We start from the raw sequence: 27,573 nt of genomic DNA on the forward strand, positions 1-27,573 counted from the left end.
ACATAGTGGCATTATGATATTTTCTGTCGTATTATCTACCCTTTCCTAATGGTTCCTAGAATTCGGATGGCTATTCTGACTGCCACTGCACATTGAGTGAATGTTTTCAGGGAACGATCCACTCGGACTCCAAGATCTCTTCCTTGATTGGCAACAGCTAATTTAGACCACATCATTTTGCACATATAGTTGAGATTATGTTTTCCAACGTGCATTACTTTGCATTTACCAACACTGAATTTCATCTGCCATTTTGGTGCCCAGTCACCCAGTTTTGTTAGATCCCTTTATAACTCTTCACAGTCAGCTTTGGACTTAACTGTCTTGAGTAATTTTGTACCATCTGCAAGCTTGGTCATCTCACTGTTTAACCCCTTTTCCAGACATTGATGAATATGTTAAACAGCGCTGGTCCCAGTACAGATCCTTGGGGGATCCCTGTCCACTGTGAAAACTGACCATTTATTCCTACCCTTTGTTTCCTTTCCTTGTTTCCTTTCCTTTTAATCAGAAACTGATCCATGAGAGGACCTTCTCTCTTACCCCAAAATGCTTACTTTGCTTATCATAGAATCATAGAAGATTAGGGTTGGAAGAGACCTCAGAAGGTCATCTAGTCCAACCCCCTGCTCAAAGCAGGTCCAACCCCAATTAAATCTTCCCAGCCAGGGCTTTTATGACGGTCATATGTTGCAACTCATTTAAGTGTAGTGCGGAGGTCCAGTGCAGGTACTCCATAGGAAAGTTATACAGTGACCGGATAAATGGCTCAGAAAAGGACTTTAAGAAAGGTGTTCATTAAAGGAATGAACAGGGGGCGGTTGGGGACTCCTATGATTGGTACGACAGTGAGCCAACCCCCCATTCTTATAGTCCACCTTAACCCTCCTATGAGACGGGGGTGGATGGTAAGTTCCCAACAATGGATTTACTGGAGGGACCTGGATGGAAAAAGAGGGGGAGCTGGTAAAAGTGCCCTGGATAATTACGGAATAAACATGGGGTTACCAGCACTGTACACTGTTATCTGCTGGGTAGTCGCAGACACCTAATAATAAAGTTGCGGCCTGATTAATCCCATGTCAAATGTCTCCTGTCCTTCTTTTGGCATAGCCAGACAAAAAGACTTTGGTGTGAGACCTTGTCAAAGACTTTCTCAATGTCCAAGTACATTTTATTAACTGGATCACATTACAATCCACATAGGACATAAATCAGTGAGTGAAGACATAGTGATTATGGTGTTTTTAGGGCAGAAAGGAAAGAATGGTTCAAACAAAGAAACATCAGGAGATTTGATTTGTAAATTGCAATAAAGCTTATGTGGTCCCAAGTATTACAATCAACATCATGTCTGCTTTCTAGGAACAAATGATTTTATTTTAACCTAATATAGCACTTTTCATCTCAGGTACCCAACATGCTTTTACATAGTGTACAGGTCTAATCTTGTTCCTATATAATATAGTGTCATGAAATGAAGTCTCTTGTGAGGTGGAAGGTGGCAGCCAGGTTCACTGGACATTGCACAACAGTGAGGAGAGGAGAAATTTTGTCTAAGGAAAGACACATAAGTCCTACTCTTAAGAAAAGTATCCTGGGTTATTTAATATCCATGTGTAGCAGAGATGACCTCACATTTATAGGACATTAGAATAAATACAACTGCACTTAGGCCCTATATACTACAATAATACATACTGGTACTGTTTGGACTCACTTTTTATTCTGAGTCAAAGTGATTAATAACTGTGAAATCACAAACTTTTCCAAGAAAGCCTAACAGATGCTTTGTGAGAGTATTCGTAACTCTGGCACACAGCTTGCTGCAGTTTTATTCTTCAGTGGAACTAAAGGAGAACTTGGTTTTATAATATATTTTATATTTTATATTAAATAAGTGATAGTGCTTATTAAATCACTGTAATATAGTAAATTTAGTTAAACATGTTGTCAATTAAATGGCTTGGAAAAAAAAATGGACTACCATTCTCAAACAAATGTTTCCTTACAAAAACCTTGAAAAATTAAATTTCATTGAACTCTTAATCGCTTTCTGACTCTCATTCAAATTGTGCAATCTTTCTATCCTAGAAGGTTTAAGAGTGAAGGTATAGAAAATGTTATCTTCTATCTTTGCCAAGGATTTTTGTCCAGCATGTCAAGATATTCATTAAAACTATATGAAGCTCAGGCAATCATTTAAATATGATCACAACCAGCGCCCACAGAAAACACTCAACTTCTGCAAACAAGGGACAATATGACATTCATTTACTTCAGAGGTTAAAGGTGAAATGCATTTGTTACTAATGTCCTCAGCAAAACATGAACAATTCTTAACTGAAAAACATACAAACTATTGTGACATGAAGGGAGGTTAACAAACGAATGAGCAGATGTCAACTGCTGTTGAAGTCAGGACTAGAATAACGGTGGGTGGGGATTTTTTAATATTTGTTTCATTTTTAATAGGTCCCTTGTCATGTATACAACCATTGGGCTTGATCATAATCCTTTAGAAATGGGAGTTTCATCAGTCGCTTCTATGAGAGATGAATCAATCCCAAACATCCACTAAATGAATTTCATAAACAGCATTACAAATAAAAATCATCTTAATATAGCTGGCCATTTAAAAAATTGATAAAAAGAAATAATTGCAGATCAGTTAAGACCATTTAATTTAAGTAGTTAATATAATGATCCTTTTCTTTTCTTCCTTTTTCTTATTTAAAAAATAAATTAGGGAAATTTAGTGCTGGTGAAAGATGCTGGAGTGATGAATCTGAAGAATGAAGCCTTATATTTGTTGACAGAACAAATGTAGCATGGGATGCACCATCAGTGCAAACTTTGCCACACTACCATGCCAGCGTGTCTCAAACTTGGCCTAAAAGAACTCTGTCTCATGAGTAAGAGGTTCATCTGCTGCTGAGACTGAAAACCAGGCTGCCAATTAGTGTCAATTGTGCAGTTGGCTTCTATGGTATAAAAACTCAGTCCAGCCAGAAGGAACCACTAGATAGTCTAGTCTAACCTTCTGTATGTCACAGGCCACCAGCACCTTCCAGCAGCAGAACACTAACCCAACAACCGAAATCAGTCCAAAGTATTACAGCCCACAGGAAACTAGACTATTACATACCACAGACAGAGAATAAGAGGGACTGAGATGCTCCAGTGCCCGAGGTCCCCGAATGGCAGGGAAATGATTAAGAGGGATATATCCAGATAATCCTGGCAAGTGACCCTCACTCACCTGCTGCAGAAGAAGGTAAAACGCCCCCGCAAAGTCACTGCCAATCTGATCTGGGAGGAAATTCCTTCCTGACTCCACATATGGCAATCAGTTAGACTCTAAGGCCTGGTCTACACTACAGACCTACATTGCTATAACTATGTCACTCCGGGGCATGAAAAATCCATACCCCTGCAGTTCACACTGACCGTTATCCTGACCTAACCCCCTGTGTATACAGCACTGTGTTGATGGGAGAGTTTCTCCCATTGATATAGCTACCACCTCTCTTGGAGGTGGATTAACTACACTGACGGGAGCAGCTTTCCCGTTGGCATAGAAGCATCTTCACTAAAGTGCTACAGTGGCACAGGTGTGTCACTTTAGCACTGTACGTGAAAACAAGCCCTAACATCTGAGCAAGAACCAGCCAGCCAAGCACCCACAGGCACCGACTCCATGGGTGCTCCAGTCCTGCCATAATCCAGCTGTCCTAGTGACTAGGATTCTGAAGTGCACCCTGTTCCGTGCAAAATTAAAATATGAGCCTGAGGAAAGCAGTGGCATGGAGGAGTAATGGCAACATGGAATTTATGCCCGAATAGTTTGTATTATATTACACTAACAAAATAGAATCCAAATATCAACAGCTGTGTCTTGTATCCATTATTTCCCTCCTCCCCAAAACCTTTCCCACCTTTTTAATTAGCAAAACTGTTATTGAATATGACATGGGAATATTTTACATTTTGTTGCCCCAAAACTGATTATTAAATAAGCAGGAAAAAATGTTCAGTGGGGAAAAAAAAACAAGATGACCTTTAAAACAATGTCAAGCCCACACTGTCCTGTGATTTGTGTGTAGGTATGGGTTGTTTAAAGAAGAAAAATTGCTGTATATTAAGAGTAACATCACATTATTTAAGGCTGCTGTGGAAAGAATCTTTGTGTTAAAGTACTGTAGGTTAAATAAATAATTATGAGTTAAAATGCATAGACTGTAATTTATCAAAGCTCAAATTGAGATTGTGCAGGAAGGCCTGTCTTTTTGGACATCATTACCAGAAAAAGAAATGATTTGGTTTTTATCTTGAAATATATACTGTAGTAGTTATTGAAGGTTATGACATCTCTTATTTTAGCTGACTCATTTTTCACTTGAACAGCAGCTCTCTCATGCATAGCAAAGCAGCACCAAGAGTCACGCAAGGGAAAAAAGTTTACTGCACCGTTAGACAGAAACTGAATGCACCTTTGAAAAAGTATGCCATAATATCTATGGGAAAAAAACAAAGTAGACTATATTGTGTCCTCAGTTACACCTACATAACTCCAATGAAATCCATGGAAGTCCAGGAATATGGCCATAACGATTCTAGGAAATCAGCCCAAATTTTTAAGGATTTTTTTAAATGTAAGTCAATATGCACAACACTTACCTTAAATGAAAGATGAGACAAGAAGTATTTTGGTCATATACTTAAAGAAACCTTAATGGGCTGCTTTGATGCAGATGTGAAAACATCTCAGATACAGTGGTGACTGAGTAAGCATGAATAATAGGTGTCCCTGATCAAGCAGTCAGATCCACTAGTGGTGATATTAGGTGATATCTTTTTGCGGATACAGACTAACACGGCTGCTACTCTGAAACTAGTGGTGATATTGTGTCTCTAAGGAGCCTAACAGGGGTCCACACTAGCCAATCTGATTGCCGGGCCCACATTACTCTGTGGTTCCAATTCTCACAGTTTTATCACAAGCCTCATGATAGTGGCTGTCTTGATAAAAGCTCCAGCTCCTAGAGTCATGTTATTTTGTGAGTTTCTCAGATTTAATTTAAAAAGAAAAAGTAATTTTCTAGCCTTCATGGTTGCAGTTGTGACCCAAGTGTAACTGAAAGGCTCAGAAACCTGATGGCAAACAAGAACTCAAAATGGATAGTTTATTTAAAATCTCATGACTTTTAAGCCAATCTCATGACTTCTGGGCACCTGGCTCACAATTTTTGAACACTTGGGGTTGGCAATACTGGTTGCTAGAGATCTCTTGCTGTGTATATTTATGTAAATTCTATGAAAATAGCAACACAACTATATCACCTTTTCTGGAGCCATCATTTATATTCCATTTAGTTTGTTAGTTAATCAAAAATGTGATTCCCAGACAGAATGTACACAGCCTGTGTACTGCAATACAAGTGAATACACAGAAATAGCAGTACATGGATTAAGCTTTGTGAGACCATTACAGAATCACCTGCAGCATGAATGAAAAGTCAGACAGAGTTACTTCAGGAATATAGACAGGTGAGAGATTATCCACACCCAGCAATGTGTAATATTTAGGGCCATAACAGGGTGGGCTGGGCCCTTTGAGACAGCTCAGCCCAGCCCAGTTCTAACAATACAGCATTCCAGGGTGCTGTAGCTCCCAGAGGGACCAGGAGAACTGTAGGTAGCAAAAAGCCTGTTGGGATGGGGGGAAGCATAATGTAAATAAATACCCTTCCCTCATGAGGATGGGAGATCTATGGACAGTAACAGCAGTGGGTTTCTCTGGTGAGGAGGGGACCAGAAACTGGACAGAGTAATCTGCAAAGGCAAAATCCTAAGCGACAGGCAGATGTTGGCAGTAGCTCTGTCTATCTAAGGTATTTATATGGCCCCCACTACTCTAGTAGGTGAGCACATCACAGTCTTTATGGATTTATCCTCACAACACCCTTGTGAGATAGGGGGGTAGTATTATTCCCATTTCACAGATGGGAAACTACATCACAGAGCTACTAAGTGACAGACCCAAGATCACACAGGAAGTCTTCTGCAGAGCAAGAAACTGAATCCAGGTGTCCTAGGTTAGCCCCTAACCACTGGGCCATCCTTCTTCTCTGAGGTAAAAGTAAAGTAGGGACAGTTTGAGATTGGACAAGGTAGCTGCTTTGTTATCTAGGATGAAGAGCTGGAGCCCATGTTAGAGAGAGGACATGTCACCTGTTACTCAAGGGTATCACCTATAGGTGGTATGACAGCAAGAAGGATTTTGTGGACCCCTGCAATTAAGATTGTATAAACTCTAGAGGGGAGGCTTTGGCCCAGAGAAAGTGATGGACTTTGTGACCCACTGCAAAGAAGGGGAGATGGGCACATGGACTCTGGAGGAGCTGGGGCCAGGAACGGTGAAGCACTAGCGGTGGTAGTGGTGGTTGGATTTGGATTTTCATTTAGACTTTTCCCTTTGGCTGTTGGGTGAAACACTGCTTAGCAAAAGGATAACTCTGCAGAGAATGAGGTAAATACCCCAAACAGCATGGCCACCCAGAAAGGGAAGCTGAGGCACCAGGAACACTCACTGATGGACAGGAGAGACACTGCTAGGAGGGCAAAGTAAAATAACTCAAGTTCACAACATTACCTACTTAAAATTTATTAGTAAATGCAAAAAAACCCACTTTTCTAATGTAAAGATCCCACTGGTAAAATTCAATAGATTTGTATCGGGTAACAAAACACAGAAAGAGTCACTTCCTTCTAACACAAGGAACAAGGAACTTTATTAGAATTGGGAACATAGGGTTATCTCTAAAGCTACCTGGTTTCTTTGTTTCCCTGTAGAGGATCTGTCTATAACTTTCCCCAACCCTCCTCCTGCCTGACTTCCTGATACAGATTTAAAGGAGCAGTGCATGTCACCACAGTCAGGCTTCCCAATGTGGCTTTCATACAGAGTGTTTTTGCTTTTTTACACAAAAAAGCTGAAGGTCTGGAAAAATTATCCAAATCTGTTAAACTTTACTATGCTTTAAAACAGGCAGCCCCCTCCCCCCCCCCCCACAATGAAACATATGTTAACTACCCAGCTCTCTTGACCAATGCCTTAAGCTGCACTCAAAACAGACAAAGTAGCCGTCAATGATGTAACATGCTCATAGTTGTCCACTCCACTTAGGAAGGTTTCAAGTCCTCCTGGGCATGCTCAAGTAGAGAACACTGAAGTAGTCTAGGCTAGAACTGACAAAGGCCTGTGTGATAAATGAAGGGCGGGGGGGAGCTCCCTTTTATGGACACCCAGCCAGTCAGTAGCTATAAAATTCCCCTTAGTAGCTGTTCTCTAATTGCTCTACATGTAAAGAGTTAAAAAGTCTCACTGCGATGCATAGGTAAAAGGAAGTGAGGGGCACCTGGCCAAAAGATCCAATTGGAAGGTTAGAACTTTTTAAAATTGAAAGAAGAATCCCCTTTTGTCTTTCTATTGTTCATCTCCCAGGGAGAAGCGAACAGACCAACAGCTATGTTGTAAGAAGCTTGGGCCAGGTATGAAAAATCAGCAGTATCATACCTAGAAACTACTCATTTAAAACCCCCCAGATTTGAAAGTAGATCAGGAAATGTCTAGGAAGATGTGATTAGGTTTATCTCTTTTATTTCGTTACGGCTTGTGGATTCCTCTGTGCTAACCCCAGGTGCATTGCAGTTTTTCCAATAGCTCATCTGTGTGTAGCATTGGATAGTTCTCTGGGTTAGTTACAGCATTTAGCTTATGGTAGTCCACGCAAAAGCAGATTTCCCTATCTGGTTTGGGACCAGAACCACTGGAGAGGCCCATGCACTCTCAGAGGGGCAGATTATACCCATCTGTAACATGTCCTTGATCTCCCCTTCTATCACGGTTTTGGCTTGGGGAGCCATCCGGTAGGGTTGGGCTCTAATTGGGCGAGCATCACTTGTGTCAGTGGAGTGGTACACACGTTTTGTCCATCCTGGGGTGGCTGAAAACATTGGCTTGAAGCTGGTGCACAGCTCCTGGATTTGCTGTCGCTGCTTATGCCCTGGGGTCATGGAAAGGCTCACCTCTTCTTGGCCACCGTTGCTTTTCCCTTCATAGTAAACTCCTTCAGGCCACTCAGTGTTGTCTCTCTCCTGGGCTGTGAACTGGAGAACCTTGATTTCTTGGAAATAAAAGGGCTTTAGAGAATTAACATGGTATACTTTAGGTTTTAGGATAGGGTCTGGGAATGCTATGAGGTAATTAACAGCTCCCAGGCGCTCTCGGACCATAAATGGCCCTTCCCACAACACTTCCATCTTATTGGCCTGGAGCACTTTCAGGACCATGACTTGATCACCTACTCTGAAGGAAAGCTCTCTGGCATGTTTATCATACCAGGTCTTTTGCTCTTGTTGAGCATCCTGTGGCCACTACACTAGGGTGATCATGGGCTAAACTCAAGAGCTTTTCCCTATACTTAGCTGGAACTATCAACTGTCTCTGAGGATGTGAGTCCTCCTTGTACCCACTAGAAAGGGTTTCCTTGTATAAGAGTCCTCCTTCTACAACAAACCTGGACCTATTAGAAGAGCTGAGAGGTGGTGGGTCACTCCGTGCTGTCATCCAAGCTCCCTTGAGGCTTTCATCCGCTTCCTGCTCAACCTGGAATGGCTCCCTTGATGCTGGAGACATTAGTTCCTTGCTGGGTTGTGGACTTGGGCTTGGTCCCACTGGAAGCAATGCAGGTGATGGGGGTGTCTCCGTTGACTGTGAACTGCTCTCCACTGGTGCACTGGGTTGTATTCCAGGCTCCGGTTGAGCTTCTTGCACCGTTTTAGCTGCTGCTGCAGGTGCAGGCTCTGTGGCGCCCTTTGGTGCTGGCTCCCCTGACTCCGGTGGGGTTGCAAGCACAGGCTCTGGTGCTGACTGCTCCACCAGTTCCGATCCTTGGGCTGGTTCTGGCTGGGTCCTAGGAACTGGATCTACAACTGCTGCCATAGACTCTGGTCTGGGGTCTTGTTCCACCACCTCTGGCTGGGTCCCCGGGGCTGCAGTATCGGGGGACACAGACTGGGTCCTTGTAGGAGGCTCAGGAATGGAGTTAGGTGTGGATGCCTGTTTAGCTTGGCTGCAGGTGACCATCCCCACCCTTTTTGTTAGCCTCACATGGTTGGCTAAGTCTTCTCCCAGAAGCATGGGAATGGGATAATCATCATAGAGTGCAAAAGTCCATATGCCTGACCAGCCCTCATACTGGACAAGCAACTTGGCTGTAGGTAAGTTAAAAGAGATGGCCTTAAAGGGTTGCACTGTCACTTGGGCCTCTGGGTCGATGAATTTGGGGTCCACCGGGGATTGGTGGATAGCTGACACCTGTGCTCTAGTGTCTCTCCACACAGTAATCTTTCTCCCACCCACACTCACAGTTTCGCTTCATTCTGGGGGTATTTGTGAGGCATCTGGCTCTGAAGGCTCTCGGTGGGATCCCGGGGTGATGAGTTGCAGTCAGATGGTGCTCTTGGGGCAGTTGGCATTCACATGCCCCAGCTCATTACATTTAAAGCATCGTCCAGCTGACTGTGGGCTGCAGAAAGGTGGGTGGGTGGAGAGTAGGGTGGTGGTGGGACGAGATGGTATCTGGGGTCTCCCTAGCTGTGTGAAGGGCTCCTCCTTGTGAGGTGGGGCCTTGGGCTGACTCCAATGGTGGGGTGTCATCTCGGATTGCCCCTTCTGGTATCCCCACCAACTGCTACTAGCTTTCTTCTTCTCCGCCACCTCCACCCATTTGGCTATGATCTCCGCCGCCTCGATTACAGTTTTGGACTTACCATCTAGGATGTACCTTTCTATTTCCTCAGGGACACCCTCTAAGAACTGCTCCATTTCTGTTAGGAGAGACAGATCTTCCAGAGACTTAAATTTGCTCCTGATATCCAGGCATCCCAATTCTTTACAATATGGGAGGCGTGTCAGGAAAATACCATGTCTGGTTTCCACCTTAGGGCTCTGAACCGCTGATCAGCATGCTTGGGAGTTCGCCTCATCCTAATTCTGGCCTTTTGTTTAAAAAGTTCGTACTCGTTCATGTGTTCTTTAGGCATTTCAGCTGCCACCTCTGCTAAGGGTCCACTGAGTTGTGGTCTCAGCTCCACCATATACTGGTCTGTAGGGATGTTGTACCCAAGGCAGGCCCTTTCAAAATTTTCTAAGAGGCCTCTGTATCATTGCCTACCTTGTATGTGTGAAATTTCCTGGAATGGGGAGCGCTATCTGGAGGAGGACTGTTAGGGCTACCTGGCTGACCCAGCTTAGCCCTTTCCAGCTCTAAGTGCTTCAGCTCTGTCTCCACTTCTAAGCGCTTCGCCTTCATTTCCACCTACAAGCACTTCGCCTCTGCTTCCGCCTCCAAGCACTAAATCTGTAGAAAGAAATTCCTGTCTTCCGCAGTTAGAACTCAGTCTGGGTTAAGGGCATCCCTCCAACTTGGCACCTGGATCTCAGGTTGGGGAGGGTTGACCATTCCCTCTGGGGAAATCTCCGGTCCCCCATCCCCTCCCTGCATTTCTGTCATGGAGCTGGATGTTTGTGCTTGGTCTGGGTCTGTCTTCTCCGTGGTGTGCTGCTTTGGGAAGACTGGTTGCTCTAGGGTTTCGGTGCCCAACCTCAACCTCATGCACAGGGCTGCCCTATTATAGCCTAGATATTTCGTTGCCCCGAAGCTGGCCTGAGCTTCTTACAGCATAGCTGTTGCCCTATCTTCCTCTCCCCGGGAGAACAACAGCAGACAGACAAAAGGGGATTCTTCTTTCAATTTTAAGAAGTTCTATCCTTCCCATTGGCTCTTTTGGTCAGGTGCCCACTCACTTCCTTTTACCTGTGGCTAGCAGTGAGACTTTTTAACCCTTTACAGGTAGAGCAATTAGAGAACAGCTACTAAGAGGGATTTTATAGCTACTGGCTGGCTGGGTGTCCATAAAAGGGAGCTACGCCCCCCCCCCTTCATTTATCACAGCCTGAATCAGTGCAGCAAAGGCCCATATCCAAGGGGAAGAAGGCAATAATATCCTGGACAAAGACAGTACAAGATATCACAACTATCCAAGAATCCAGAAACAGAGAGAGGGAGGTATATACCCTTAAACTACAGTCCTCATCAGCCAAGGTTGGAAGGCTCTAAACAATAGTACCAGCCCATTCTTCCAATCCTTTCCCTTCTGATCATCACTACTTCTCTTATCTGAAGCCAGCTTCAGCCAGTTTTGCGCACCTCATGTCTTCATCTCCATTCAGTAAATGGAAAAGGATAAAATTGCCAAGGGAAGGAATTTCACTTTCATGCTTCACAGCAGATATTACAAATGATTGAGAGTAAAAAAAAAATCTATAAAACTAATCAGCTCTAGTTGTTTTGTCATTATTGTTTGGCTCACCTTCAAGGCTCTGAGTAATCACATTGAACCCTCTGAGTTCTGTTGTTGCCTCCTGCCTCCCTCTCACTCCCTATACCCTCACTGCCCCCTTTGTCTCCTTTTCTCATGGGTGGCTTTTTTGTTCCTTTCATTGTCCCCGTTCAGCTGGAACAGCTTCCTAAATATTGTCTACCAAGTACCTTCCCTAATAATAATTAATGGAGATATCCCATCTCCTAGAACTGGAAGGGACCTTGAAAGGTCATCAAGTCTAGCCTCCTGCCTTCACTAGCAGGACCAAGTACTGATTTTGCCCCAGATCCCCAAGTGGCCCCCTCGAGGATTGAACTCATAACCCTGGGTTTAGCAGACCAATGCTCAAACCACTGAGCTATTCCTCCCTCTCCTTCAACTCCCTCCTAGAACACCTACTTCTTCAGAAAGCTCTTCCTATGTTCCTTTCCTCACCAGTCTTGCCTCTGCACCTGAATTGTTACTCTGAGTTTTGTTTTTGTCTGTGTTACATTATAAGTTTTTCAGGAAAAGAGCCCTCATTTTATTTGTTTTGTAACGCACAGTGCACATTTATGGAGCTATATAAACAATTAATACGGATCTTAATTTAAAGATTATGAAGAATGAGGTGGCAATTGCTACAGAAAGATTCATCTGAGCAAAATAACTCAATCAGATTATGATTTTCTCTGGTGACCCAAGAAAGAATTTACCCAAAGGAGGCCCTTTTAAGTACTTTGGAAGGCATGGCTTTGCTCTGTGTTCTTTATTTGCCTCCTCCTTCCAAGATACATTTGTCTATCTGCTTGTATGCATACATAAACATATCCTTTCCAAGTCCTCTGGGACAAGTTGCTCCAAGAAATTTTACACTGTGGCATCTACTGAATAGTACTTTCTTTCTATGGTACATACACAACAGTAGAAGAGCATAAATGATGATTTTCCTCAGAACATTCAGCAAAAACTCCTTCAGGTAGTGCTGAAAATAATTTTAAGAACCAAATCCTTCCCTGGCCACCACAGCAATGAGAGGCATGAATGCTACCCAATCTGTCCCCACTTCCAGGAATCCTGAGAGCTAAGACTAAACTCTTCCGAGTAGACCAGAGTGCCACGTGGGGAGAGCGAGAGAGCTTCTCTCCCGTGAGGCTGAAGGAGTTCCACTCTCCCCACCGCAGCTCAGGAGCAGAAGTTCCCGGTGGGGAGAGGAACTCTCTCATTCTTCCCAGCACAGCCCTAGGGCTGGAGGAGTTCTGCGGAGGAGTTTGCTCCCCGCCCTCACCAGAGGAGTTCTGCATCCCCCACCGGGGCCCCCCCAAAAGCGATAACATTTAAATTCCTGCACATGCCCCTGCTTACACTCACTGGGGTAAAATGCTTTCAAATCATAATGAGAGAATTTTTCCACTCCTCTTCCACTCGTGTAAACGACTACACCGGGGGTCGGCACCCTTTCAGAAGTGCTGTGCCGGGTCTTCATTTATTCACTCTCATTTAAGGTTTCGCGTGCCAGTAATACATTTTAACGTTTTTAGAAGGTCTCTTTCTATAAGTCTATAATATATAACTAACCTATTGTTGTATGTAAAGTAAATAAGGTTTCAAAATGTTTAAGAAGCTTCATTTAAAATTAAATTAAAATGCAGAGCCCCCCGGACCGGTGGCCAGGATCCAGGCAGTGTGAGTGCCACTGAAAATCAGCTCGCGTGCCGCCTTCGGCACCTGTGCCATAGGTTGCCTACCCCTGGACTACACCTTGTGGGAAACATGCAAAATGCTGCTGTTGTGATTTGGAAGTGTCATGATTGGATTGCTCTTAATCTTGTTCAAATGATCCCTTATCAGGTCTAAGGGCCCAAATCAGTGAAGCCTTGCTCCTTATACAGTCATTTGGGCCCAGATCCACAAAGGGCCTTAGCCATCATTATGATGCCTAACTTTTATGCACCATGAAAATCACTGGAATCCACAAAGCCTGAATTAGATGCCTAGGCTCCCTATAGAGAGATAGGTACCTAAGCTAGCCAGTGGGAGATACTGACAAGAGGACTCTATCCTAAGCCCTCTCATGGAGTTCAGCACCTAAGTCCAGGATGAAGGGAGGCATCTATCTCTGCATGCCATCCACAGCCAAGAACACTTGTCTAGGAGTCAAGTGGTTTGAATGTCTATGCTGTTGCTTGTAAGAATGGTTTAAGTGCCTGCACTAATGCCACATAAACTGGCAGGAACAGTGGCTAATGCTTCCCTTAGCCCAGTGATTAGTGCACTTCCCTGGGGATGTAGAAGACTCTAGTTCAAATCCCTGTTCTGAGTATTAAGAAGGGAATTAAAAAGGGATCTCCTACCTCTCAGGAGAGTGTACTATACATTGAGTCACTCTGTGGCCCAATCACTATTTAATTAAAGTGCCATGGCTTCAACAAAAGAGACTGAGACCTCTGTCTCCATCAAAACATCTCATAGTCTAGTGGTGAGGGCACTAGGCTAAAGGGCTCCTTCTACTCTTCCCCCTCACCATTTTCTGCAGGGTTAGGTGTGCCCGCAGTACACTATCCAATTGGGCTCTGCAGGCAAGACAGGCAGGGAAATGCCCATCTTCCCCTGGTTTGAGGACTGCATTGAGGCTTAGGCTTGAGATAGACATCCGGGCACCTGAGCATGCCCATAGGCAAAAACATAGGCGCCTAAGGGACTTTTACAGAAAAATGTAGGCACCGAGTGAGTTTAGGTATCAACATGGTTAGGTGGCAGCCAAGCAGTGATTTTGTGAATCACAGTAGTGCCTAAAACTGGGACATAAGTGCCTAAACCCCTTTGTGGATCTGTCCCTTGGAGTAGGGCAATGGTGATTTTGGCTCCTGAGTCATAAGGGATCATCTGAATAAGAATGGTGCCTTTAAGAAATTAGTTGATTTTATGTGGCTTCTATTAATACTGGGTAGAACTGAGTAGTGTTTTGCCACCTGATGAGAGACTCACTGAAAACTCCCAGTAGTGTTTGATAAACATAAACGGGAACAAAAGAGAAGTATGAACCTTTTTCCTTTCTTGTGACCATTCTCATCTTTCTTTTACAGCTCTTTAGTTTTTTCTCTTTTCCTCCAAGTAGCTAAAATAGTTCAGGCAGGTCAGATGGGTTACAGAGACTGAAAAGGGGAAAAGAAGGAAACACCGGTGGTGAGGTCAATTAAGACTGAATCAAGCTAATACAATGCAACTGCAGAGAGTAAAGCTTTGGGCTGGGTCTTTCCCCCCTTCTTTCTCTCTAGCAAAGTCTTATGGGGAAAATAATCTTCTAATGACTGGAGATTTCATAATGCCAAGGGGGAATGAAGGAAAGTTATTTAAAAAGCAAGAGCAGACTTTACTTCCTGGAATCAGCAAGGCAGCAGAAAGGCTGATACTTTCCACTAGTTTTAAAGGACTACACAAGGCACAGGGTAACAGTTACTTGGGTCCTTAGGGATAATATGAACAAGAATAACTCTGAATTTCCTTGTCATGTTTATTAATTCAATGGGAGATTTGTCCCATTTAGGAGAGAAAGGTCTGTGGGATAGGGTCCTCTGTGTGATCATACGCAAAGGGAATCTTATGTGTCAGCGTGATGCAGCAATACATCAGCTTGTGGTGACAGGATGCAACAGGGGGAAGAGAACATGGACAAGAGAAGGAATGTATCTGAAAAGGTTTCATGTCCTCCAGCAGGCTCATAGCCACAACAAGTATGTGTGCACACAAACACATGTAGCTGCACATCACAGTTGTTCCCCAGCCTCATTTCTATCAATATTAACTTCCATTTGATGAAGAATTTGTACCGAAGTGAAAAAAAAACATAACTTAGTGTTACGTTCATAGCAAACACACACAGAGAAATTAGATAGAAATAAATCGTCTTGTTGGGAAGTTGCAACATAACACAACTTTATTTCTTAGAATTCATAACACAAACACACAAAAACTCAAAAACAGGCTGCTGCCTAAGGCAGCAAAGTGCAGTTCACACACATCCACCCACCCCCGTCTTCTTCAAGTTGGATCTTTTCAGACTGAACTTCTGATTGCACACTTTCCTACAGAACACTCTAGCCTGCAAGCAGGACCAGGAACCTTCTCCCCCCACTACGCACACCCACTCTTAAAGTGATGGCTTGAAATTCCAGCACAGTCCTCTATATACCACACTTAGGGGATATGGGGATTCTTCAATAGGAAACTTTAAAATCCACAATACCATTTCCTGCCTTATAAAAAATGTAAAGAGATTTCCAAAGAGACTTCATGCAAAGTCTATATATTATATAGTAAAGTGTCTTCCTGCCCAGAGGGGAGAGGGGTGGAGGAAGCAGAATGTCTTTTAGAGAAGAGGAAGTTGACTCCCTGCTGGGACACATCATCTTCTCCCACCAGAGACTGTTGCAATTCCATCCACTGGTGGGAAATGCAGGGAGCCTTAGAAACTCCTCAGCCAGGCACCTGCTCTTCCCAATTTAGATTCCTCTGCTTGGTGAGTGCTCTTTTCACCAGCCAATGAGGAGGGAGACAGGGTCCCCAAACCAAGCGGAGTCTGCTGTCCCTAAACTGAAAAAGGATAATGAGAACTCCCTCTGGTTCTGCTTGGTTTGGGGACCCTGTCTCCCTCCTTATTGGCTGATGTAACTACAGATGAGCAGATAGACACTTAATGTAAAAAGTGTAATGTAAAGGAATGTATGTGTAGGGGAATCGGTTGCCCCCTTCATGTGCTGGAGCCGAGCGGAGTGTATGAGGAGGCATGCTCCCCCTTTATTTTACCACCATATTTCATTGCAAACGTTTGTTTAATTTGATGTCCATTAATTCCAGCATTGCAGCTTTCCAAATCTCTCTCTCCCATTAAATATCTGTTGGCACAGCTAGAGAAGCTTGAATTTTTCCTCACCGAATCTCATTTTTTTCCTGCTCTTTTTGGACCCTTTCTATTATTTCTCTGGCCTCATTGGTGTTCACAACACCTCCCGTATAGTATCATAATACGAAGTAGTGTCTAATCCTGTTGTGGGTATTCAACTCCTCGCTGGAGGCTTTCAGCTCCACTGATTTTAGTGGGAGTTGGGGTTATTCAGCACTTCACATGATCAGACCCTAAAAGCAGGCTTAGTACCAATCTCAAGGGGATGCTTCTCTCTACTTGACTTACAGCAATTTATTATTAACTTTTTTTTGTTGTCCAGCCAGTTTCCAACCCTTTATCAAATATTATTAAATCTACTGCATTCCATTTAAAAGATGGGTGTAGTATCTACTTACACAACATCCCTGATAAATCCCATGTACTAAATTCCGTTGCTTTTTATGAAACTGACTTCTGTTCTCAACCATGAATTCTGCCTTCTCATACACTCTGCTAGGCTCCAGCACATGAAGGGGGCAACCGATTCCCTACACATACATTCCTTTACATTACACTTTTTACATTAAGTGTCTATCTGCTCATCAGTAGTTACATCATATGCAGTTTGGCAATGAATGACGCTTTGCATCCAGGTTTGTCAGAACTAGATGCACCTAATGTGCATCCTTTTTTAGCTTCGTGTGTGAGTACGCAATAGTACCAAGAAATCTGACAAGTTTTGAAGTACAAACTTAACGCACTTCAAAACAAATGTGTACAATACACTCTTTGGTTCATCATTGCATTTAGTAATCATATGGACTCATACAATTTTAAGCAGTGATGGTTGCATGAAGGATATTTGCTTACTATTTACATAATTTCATAACCTGATGAACTCCAGAAGGTAGATTAAGCTATGAAGATTGCTCTTATGATTCACTTTTTTCCCTTTGCTTTACAATTTTACAGCAAACATTTGTGCTACAAAACAGTCACCAACATCAACTATTCCTTAATTCAAAATTAAGCCCAGCATATTTGTATTACTAGTTTGCTATACTGCAATTTCAGTTGAATATGATATTCTCCACCGCTTGTCCAAAACTGTTGTGTAAATAATGGTGTATGTTATTAAACAACTGCTACATTTCACCATCAAAGAAAAGAGCATTTTGGTAGTGGAGAAATTATTCTTGGACGTGTATATATATATATATATATATATACATATATAAAGTGTGTGTGTGTGTGTTTCTATGTATATATATATATATACACACATACACACACACACTTCATACAGTGCTTGGGGAATTTATGGTATGAAATTAGAGAAGCTGATCTTAATGGAGCTATTCACATGCATACCGTTAAGCACACGTGTGTGCAGGATTCTGGTGGTAACTATCCCCCAAAGCTCAGCAATTGAGACAGCAGGTAATGTTTGTTGCAGTAAAGACTTTAGAACAATTTTGCGCAGTAGAGGTGCAATCCTGCTGGTTGCTGAGCATTCACAGCACGTAAGCACACGCTTAACTTTAAGAATAGTTAAATAGTCCCATTGAAATAACAATTATGCATGTGCTTTGCTGGATCAAGCCCAAAGTGCTCAGCACCTTACAGGGTCAAGCCTTAGGCAAAGAGAAATGTCAGGGACTGTAATAGTAAGCACTACTGTGAAGATCTGTCTGACACCTTGCTGGTGTTTGGTAGCACAGATGATCATGCCACCAATCTTTTTTCAGCATGGCTGTTGAAGCCAATGAGAGCTCCTTGTTTTGTTCAGGATCAGATCAAGTGGGGCTTGAGAGAAAATTTTATAACAGATGGGGAATTAGTGTGGTGGAAAGAGAAAGGCGAACTAATCCAGACAGCTGGTACAGCCACAGCATAGGACCGAGAGCCTGTGGAGGAGAGTAGGGAAAGGGAAACTAAGAGAAGGCCAGAACTGGCAGTCTGTAGGGAACCCAGTTGAGCTCACAAAAGTAGATGGGGTGCGGACATGATAGGCTTAAGAGTATCATTTTTTAGTTGAAAATGACGTAGATAAAGCTTGTACTAATTCTGATGTATGGCATCCAGCTAATCTGATGGTGGAAACATCAGAAATCATTTGTTAGATTGATTGGGTTAGAGACAGTGGAAATCCACCCTGCAGAGGACATGATGTGGTTCTGTTTCCAGACTGGACTTTTGAAGAAAGGAATTGGAGTTATCAAGACATGAAGCGTAGTGTCCAGTGCTTGAATGAGTGAGTCAGTAGAGTGTTTCAAAGCAAGGATGTGTGGAAGCCTCTGTTACAGAGTTTATAGAAGGCAGATTTGCAGTATAGTATAGCAAATCAGAGATCAGTTAACGTTGGCTCGAATATACTCTATGTATATATATTTGGGTGTGTGCTTGTTAAAATAATGGAGTGTCACCATTGCACAGATAAATTTTACACAAATGCAAAAAAACCCAAATTGTAAGTTTCCTGCAATAATGTTAATGCAGCTATATTACACCTGTGTACAACTGTAACCTGGAGACTCTCTGCCCCAAGGCAATCCAATCCCTCCCTGAGTTCCCTGGCGCACAGGGGAGTGTGCAGGTTTTTGTGATATTTGCTGGGTTTGTAAGTCTCAGCTCTTGGAGTCATGTGACTACATGAGAGTCTCAGTGTCACAGGAAATTTTTGGCCCTCAGGGTGGTGAAGAAACATTTAAAAACATAAAACCTAAAGGCTCAAAATCCAGAAGGCAAACAAAAAAGGACCCCAAATGTATTCTTCTTTTTATTTATTTATTTTTTTGTGAAACCTCATGATTTTAAGCCAATTTTGTGGCTTTATGGTGTTTGACGTGATTTTTGAATGATTGGGACCGGCAATACTGCGGTATGGATAAGGTCCAACTTCTGTGTTTTAGAGCATATGCTCAAGTAATACTGCTCTGCTTCTCCCCAATGTCCCCAATAAAGATGCTCAATAGGAAGGTCAAGACTTCAGTCTATAGAGTAATTTTTGCTCTTGACTTTCCATAGGTGCCAATAATGCTGTTGGCCAATGGGTAATATATATCCCCGCCAATTGCTTTTTAGCTAGTGTGATTATAGTTTTCTATTACTTGGTGAACATTAACTTCTGTCAATGCACACAACATTATTTTTGCTCTTCACTACTGGGCATTTAACTAGGTATTTCTATTACATACTGTTTATACTTATTTACACTGTATTCAATATCAAATGCACTGCACAGTACAGACTAATTTTTCCAGTACTTCTTTACTCAGCAATAGTATTTTTCAGTGTAAATATTTTGAATATTTTAACAAACAATTTAAATCCACTTACAATATACATTACAGTAATTCAGGATCAAATCCATGGATGTCGTTTCAAAAAATATACTTCCATATTAGTTGATCTAGAGTCGACGAGCAAAGTGATTACACTAATATCAACCCCTCAATTAAAGCAGCAGAGCATTATAAAGTGGATAGCTTTAGGCAGATAGAAGTGGAAGCTTGAACAAATGACCGGGGAGGAGTATAAAAATATTGCTCAGGCATGCAGGAGTAAAATCAGGAGGGCCAAATCACAATTGGAGTTGCAGCTAGCAAGGGATGTTAAGAGTAACAAGAAGAAGGTCAGGGAAAATGTGGGCCCCTTACTGAATGGGGGAGGCAACCTAGTGACAGAGGATGTGGAAAAAGCTAATGTACTCAATGCTTTTTTTGCCTCTGTCTTCACGAACAAGGTCAGCTCCCAGACTACTGCACTGGGCAGCACAGTATGGGGAGGAGGTGACCAGCCCTCTGTGGAGAAAGAAGTGGTTCAGGACTATTTAGAAAAGCTGGACATGCACAAGTCCATGGGGCCGGATGCACTGTATCCAAGGGTGCTAAAGGAGTTGGTGGATGTGATTGCAGAGCCATTGGCCATTTTCTTTGAAAACTCATCCGGAGGAGATCCCGGATGACTGGAAAAAGGCTAATGTAGTGCCCATCTCTAAAAAAGGGAAGGAGGAGGATCCAGGGAACTACAGGCCAGAGAGTCTCACCTCAGTCCCTGGAAAAATCATAGAGCAGGTCCTCAAGGAATCAATTTTGAAGCACTTAGAGGAGAGGAAAGAGATCAGGAACAGTCAGCATGGATTCACCAAGGGCAAGTCATGTTTGACTAACCTAATTGCCTTCTTTGACGAGAAAACTGGCTCTGTGGATGAGGGGAAAGCAGTGGACGTGTTATTCCTTGACTTTAGCAAAGCTTTTGATACGGTCTCCCACAGTATTCTTGCCGCCAAGTTAAAGAAGTATGGGCTGGATGAATGAACTATAAGGTGGATAGAAAGCTGGCTAGATTGTCAAGCTCAATGGGTAGTGCTCAATGGCTCCATGTCTAGTTGGCAGTTGGGGTATCAAGCAAAATGCCCCAAGGGTCGGTCAGGCGGCCAGTTTTGTTCAATATCTTCATTAATGATCTGGAGGATGGCATGGATTGCACCCTCAGCAAGTTTGCAGATGACACTAAACTGGAAGGAGTGGTACATATGCTGGAGGGTAGGGATAGGAGGGACCTAGACAAATTAGAGGATTGGTTCAACAAGGACAAATGCAGAGTTCTGTACTTAGGAAGGAAGAATCCCATGCACTGCTACAGACTAGGGACCAAGTGGCTAGGCAGCAGTTCTGCAGAAAAGGACCTAGGGGTTACAGTGGAGAAGAAGCTATATATGAGTCAACAGTGTGCCCTTGTTGTCAAGAAGGCTAATAGCATTTTGGGCTGTATAAGTAGGAGCATTGCCAGCAGATCGAGGGCCGTGATCATTCTATTGGTGAGGCCTCATCTGGAATACTGTGTCCAGCTTTGGGCCCCACACTACAAGAAGGATGTGGAAAAATTGGAAAGAGTCCAGCGGAGGGCAACAAAAATGATTAGGGGTCTGAAGCACATGACTCATGAGAAGAGGCTGAGAGAACTGGGATTATTCAGTCTGCAGAAGAGAAGAATGGGGGGGGGATTGATAGCTGCTTTCAACTACCTGAAAGGGGATTCCAAAGAGAATGGATCTTGACTGTTCTCAGTGGTAGCAGATGACAGAAGAAGGAGAAATGGTCTCAAGTTGCAGTTGGGGAGGTTTAGGTTGGATATTAGGAAAAACTTTTTCACTATGAGGGTGGTGAAGCACTGGAATGGGTTACCTAGGGTGGTGGTGGAATCTCCTTCCTTTGAGGTTTTTAAGGTCAGGCTTGACAAAGTCCTGGCTGGGATGATTTAGTTGGGGATTGGTCCTGCTTTGAGCAGGGAGTTGGACTAGATGACCTCCTGAGGTCCCTTGCAACCATGATATTCTATGATTCTATAAAGATCTTTAAAATGCAGACAGGCTTTTAAAAGGTATCTTTCCCTAAAAAATAATGGAAAAAACAAACAAAAAGAATCAAGATGGAGACATCAGTGTCATATGAATGAAGTTAAGCATGATTTTACTTATAAAGTACTGACTGATACCATCACTATAATGAATGTTTTCTGAGTCAAAAACCTAAGAAAAAACAAACTAAACTGCCTGTGTAAGTTTCTGGTTTCATTTGGCTGCCTTTGATAAAACTCTATACCATTTCAGGCTCCTAAAACAACTAATTCCATTCTAACTAACATTTGTATTGGCTGAAGCTCACCATATAAATCTAAATGTCTGGTTACATATTATTTTAGCACACTGTAGTAAAAATATTTTTTTGGAAATAAATTAAATTAAACAACCCCCATGAGCCTAAATTATTAATGGTTTATGCCAGTACAATTGCTGAAATAAGTACAATTAATCCAATTTTCAGCAGCTGTATGATAGGAAATAAAATAAAGTTTGTATTCTAAGTGATAGAATCCTTTTCAGTAGCATAAAAAATTGTTTTAGCAAATTGTCCTTTGTGCCACACTGATGTAAAAATGTGTATCTTAAATTAAATCAGTTAAATTCAATATTGGAGATCTTTCAACATGCAGCTTTTATTAAAATATAATGACCATTATTTTTCATATATGGCATGTGATACTAATTAAAAGCTACCTTCCTGCATTAGAGCTTAATCCTATTCCAGGATCCAGCACTTAATGTACTACTAAAATAATTCTTTGATAGTCCAATCCTAGGAGACGCTGAATGCTCTCAATCCTCAGTTCCCAATGGACTTAATGGGCACTGAGGTTGCTTTGCTGGTTTTCCATAGATTTTAAGGTCAGGATGGATGATTATGATTGTCGTTGTTACAGCGATGCTGAATCTCTGTCTCCTTTCTGGTCTTTCTGAGTGCAACCCATCAAGTGTCAGGCCTTGTGCTTTTTCTTCTCCTGGGGTGGAATCTGGCAGTTCTCTCACTCTTAGAACAGGTCCTGAGCGACAGTACCCTGTGCCTCAACTATGCTTATCCAGCAGTCAGGGCCGGTGCAACCCACTAGCATTTGGGGGGCGGCGTTTTGGGTCCTTCGGTGGCAACCAGGGCAGCCGGATCTTCGGCCGCCCCGGTCGTCATTGGCATTTAGGCGGAGGGAGCTGGGGCAGGGGAGCGCAGGGAGGGCCACTTGCAGCAGGTAAGATGGGGGGGGCAGCATGCAGGGAAATTCCCCGCCCCAGCTCACCTCTGCTCCGCCTCCTCCCCTGAGCACGCCCGCCCCGCTCTGCTTCTCTCCCTCCCAGGCTTGCAGCCCAAACAGCTGATTGGCACCACAAGCCTGGGAGGCGGGAGAAGTGGAGTGGCGATGGCGTGCTCGGGGAGGAGGCGGAGCAGAGGTGAGCTGGGAGCTGCCACACGGCTCCCCGGGCCAGGGGGCGCTGCCGCGGGGAGAGCGCCTCAGGGCGGATGGGGGGAGCTGCTGCGGGGGGGGGCGCCTCAGGGCGGAGGGGGGTAGGGAGCTGCTCGGGGGGGCGCCTTAGGGCAGAGGGGGGGGTGGAAAACTGCCACAGGGCTCGAGGGGGGCGCAAGGGGGTGCAAAACATCCTTGCACCTCGCCTGGGGTGCAAAACATCCTTGCACTCGCCCTGCCAGCAGATCCAACTGAGCTTAGCACCTGTGGTTCTTCCCTTTGGGAATCTGGTTTTAAAAGGCTGCCTGGTCACTATATATTCACTATTATTGTTTATTTTAACAGTAGGAACAAAGCTTTTGGAAAGAGAATTTTAAAACAACCGTCTATACACGTCTATCATGCCTAAAGGCTTGCCATTCCCTCAGGGCAGCCTAAGCAGGCCCAGCTTCATCAAGCACCCTACGGGGTGCCTGTATCACTCTGTTTTCCCTATCCCAGCAGCCCAACAACGGCCTCCTCACCAGACAGAGTCCTTCTAACCCAACCAGAATTCCTCTGTTCTTGTCAGTTCCCAGGCCCTGGCCTGCTTGGCCAAACCAGTTGGTAAGCTCCACAGGAGGCAGACTCCTCAGTACTAATGGCTCTGCCATTGTACCACAACAACCCTCAGGTGTTTACTGTGGATGCTTATCTTGAGCCATTGTTTCCTTCCCGCCTGCTTTTCCTGCATCTACGCAGCAGCTCAGATCATCCAATACATGATGGCTGTTTTGTACAGACTCTAGCACCACAAAGTAACCCTCAAGTTGACATAGCCAGCCACTGGAGTCCTCTGAATCCTGGTGAATCCTGGGATGATTTAGAGCAACCATAGCAGCTCCTGTGCCATCTCCACTCCCAGATGATAGCACATGGGCTGTGCCAGAGAAAAGGAACGAGGAACCCTTCACCCTGATAATCTCCAGCTGCTAGAACAATCCCTTGGGACCACAGGCAGAAAGGACAGATTAGAGCAGGGTGGGCAAACTTTTTGGCCCGAGGGCCACATCTGGGTATGGAAATTGTATGGCGGACCATGAATGCTCACAAAATTGGGGGTTGAGGTGTGTGAGGGGTGAGGGCTTCGGCTGGGGGTGCAGGCTCTGGGGTGGGGCTGGGGATGAGTGGTTTAGGGTGCAGGAGGGGGTTCTGGGCTGGGACCAAGGGGTTTGGAGGGTGGGAGGGGGAGCACGGCTGGGGCAGGGGGTTGGAGTGCAGGAGGAGGTCAGTAGGGCAGGCTCCAGGCAGCGCTTACCTCAAGCAGCTCCCAGAAGCAGCAGTATGGCCCCCCCAGCTCCTACGCGGAGGCACGGCCAGGCGATTCTGCACGCTGCCCCATCTGCAGGTGCCACCCCTGCAGTTCCGACTGGCCACAGTTCCCAGCCAATGGGAGCTGTGGGGGCCATGCTTGGGACAGGGACAGTGTGCAGAGCCCCCTGGCTGCCCCTACACATAGGAGCCAGAGTGGAGACATGCTGCTGCTTCTAGGAGCCGTGTGGAGCGGGGCAAACTCCCAACTCCACTCCCCAGTTGGAGTGCCAGAGCGGGGCAAACCCCCGACCCCACACCCTGACTGGAGCTCGAGGTGTCACAGTCACAATAAAAACTGCCCCCCCCCGGGGTCCCCTGGGTAAGCACCAGAGTTGTATATTGCTAACGCTTATATGTGCATAAAAAAAAATCTTTAAAAGGGTTAAAAATATAAATGTAAAGTAAAAAATTCCTTTGCAAATTGCAAAAAGCCAAAAAATAAAATAAAACCCGAATTAGCTCAACAGTCCAGCTAGGCGCAAAAATAAAAAACAAAACTGCAGCCCAAGGCCAACACACACAAACAAGGTCTCTGCTACCTGCCAAACTGCCAAAAGCCTCTTAAAAAAAAAACTAAGCCAAAGAAACCTAACAAGATAGCAAAACTAAAATAATTGCAAAGGCCAGTACATTAAAAAACAACAGCCTCGCAACCCTAAAGCTGGTGTGTTTTAAAAAAAACTAAAAATGCCCCAAAAGGCCAGTTCAAACTGGTACGAAGCGCGCAAAAAAACAAGAGTCCCTAAACAAAAACGCCCCCCCAAAAAAAACAGGGCTTAAATCCCTCCCAAAAACTAAAGCAAGTCAAAAATTTTACAGCAAACCCTAAACAACCTTTGCACAGGGCAAAACTCTTGTCTAGCCTTCCCCCGTCTTCTTCTTACATTACACCCAGGCTTGACCATCCTTGGGTTGTGTGTGTATAAGTATAAAAGTGGGTTAGGGCCCGGGCACTAATGCTTTCTTCCTTCCTCCAAATAAGGTGAGGTGCACCCAGCATTCACCACTGTTATTTAATTAATAAAGCTTTAAACTTAGTTATGTAGTGTGTTCCTTCATCTCCTCCCCTAAAAATCCTGTGGCCTCAGCGTAATCACCTAAAGCCCCAGCAAATTGGTAACATAAATCTGTCACAGAGGGCCAGATTAAAACATCTGGAGGGCCAGATGTGCCCCCGGGCCATAGTTTGCCCACCCCTGGATTAGAGCATACCTGAAGCTGCTCTAATTTATCCTGGGGACTGAACCAAGGACTGGACATACCCTGGATTGGGGGTGGAAGGGTACCCTCCCTGCACCGCTTCCAGTCCCCTCCCCTGTGCAGGTCAGCCACAGTTCAGGATCTGTACTCGTGCTTCTGACTAGCAGATTAGCACTGTCTGACACTGATGTAATTCTTGTAAGCACAGCTTTTGGGGTGATGATTATAGAAATGCCGGTCTCCAAGATGGGTGTGCCAGAGACTTAAAAGGATCAGTATGTGCTGGCCTCTGATCTTCTTGGAGGGACTGTGCTGAAATGAACATTGGGGAAAAAGGTGGATCAGTGGGTGAGTTAAATATACTTAGCGTTCATAAAGTACCAGAACAGGTAGCAAAGCAAACTCAGGTCCTCTGCATTAGTCCCAAAAGAAGCAGCAATAAGCATCTCCCACATGGCACCATCTACATACCTCAACAATAAACTGAAAGGACGATCTATTGAGAGGCAGAAGATGTTGCAGCCTCCCTGACTGATCAATGCTACTGAGACTGAAAAATCATGATAAGAACCTCTCAGTGTCAATTGAAACACTAGCCTGTGATATCAGCAAGTGTCTGATACTAACATGCAGAGACCATCAACTCATTTCACTCAATCCATTTAAACCTCATCAGGATAATGACATTTGTTCGTTACTGAACTGGGTAAGATTCAGACCTTATCCCATTCCCAATCCCCTGGGTCATTCCAGCCCTCTGAAATGTGTTTAATAATATGGTTACAAAGACATTACACATGGCGGGGTAAGGTTAACTTTATCTTTTTTACCAAACTAATAGCCATGCATTGCTAAAGGTCAATAAACTGGCAAGGAAAATATACGACAACTCATAAAGAAGCTTTTCTGCAAAAGTGCTCTTGGATAAATAAACATTTGAGTTCTTGTAAACACTCTGTACTCTTCAGGTGTAAATATTCAGAAGGTGTATTCAAAAAATTGAAATGGTTCCAGTACAGCATTTTATTAATAGGGGATGGTGAATTTTTGTCCAGTCATTAAGTATAGCTTGTATTGGCCAATATGAGAGAGTGTTTATTTGCCTAACAAGATTTACTCCTTAAACCGAGCTGCCTCCAGTATTTCTGATAAGACTATAGCAAGAAGAAAAAAGATGTTTTACTTTGGATGTTAGCAAACACCTTCTGCAATATATAAAGATTAGATACAGGCACAGGCCATAAAACTCAGTGGGAATCACATTTTTTCAGGAGTTCAGAGGGGGGTAGGAGTGGTTGGGATCTGAGATTTGGTTTCATGCTATTGAGGAGATGGGAACTAATGGCAAAGTTTTTGGACCCGGATTTGGCTCTGAATGTCACCAAAGCTTGGGAGTTATTTGAATCCATGACTGAGATGTGCCATGCAGGTGTGAAAGTTGGAATATCCTCTCATAAGAGAGTAGCCCTGCTGACCCACCTGCCAGGTAGTTCACGTTACTTCATGAGCAAAGATTTCCACAAAAATGCCACTGAAATGAATGGCAATGTTGCCATTGTTGCAATGGGAGTTTGTGCATACGAGGAAGATGCTTGTTCAAATGCTAGTCTCTGAAAGGGTGAATTTGAAACTGGCAGGTTTCAGAAGCTACTAGAGACAGCATCAAGCCCTCCATGCATGATTAGCCAATGTGAGTTTGGTCTGACTGCTGATGGATTCATTGCCTGAATACTGTCGTTTGGTATCCTTCTGGGAAGGTTCAGGAGTGGACGCTCCCTAATGCAGCAGGTCAGTCAAGTCTTATTAAATTTGGTGGTTGTTTTACTAACTTGTCTTCAGACTCTTAATTACTACTGTTCTAAACACCCCAGTGTCATAGTACGCTGGAAGTTAGAGACAGAAAACACCTG

Source organism: Malaclemys terrapin, chromosome 1 (genome assembly GCF_027887155.1).
Source record: "Malaclemys terrapin pileata isolate rMalTer1 chromosome 1, rMalTer1.hap1, whole genome shotgun sequence".
In the NCBI taxonomy this organism is placed as follows: domain Eukaryota; kingdom Metazoa; phylum Chordata; order Testudines; family Emydidae; genus Malaclemys; species Malaclemys terrapin.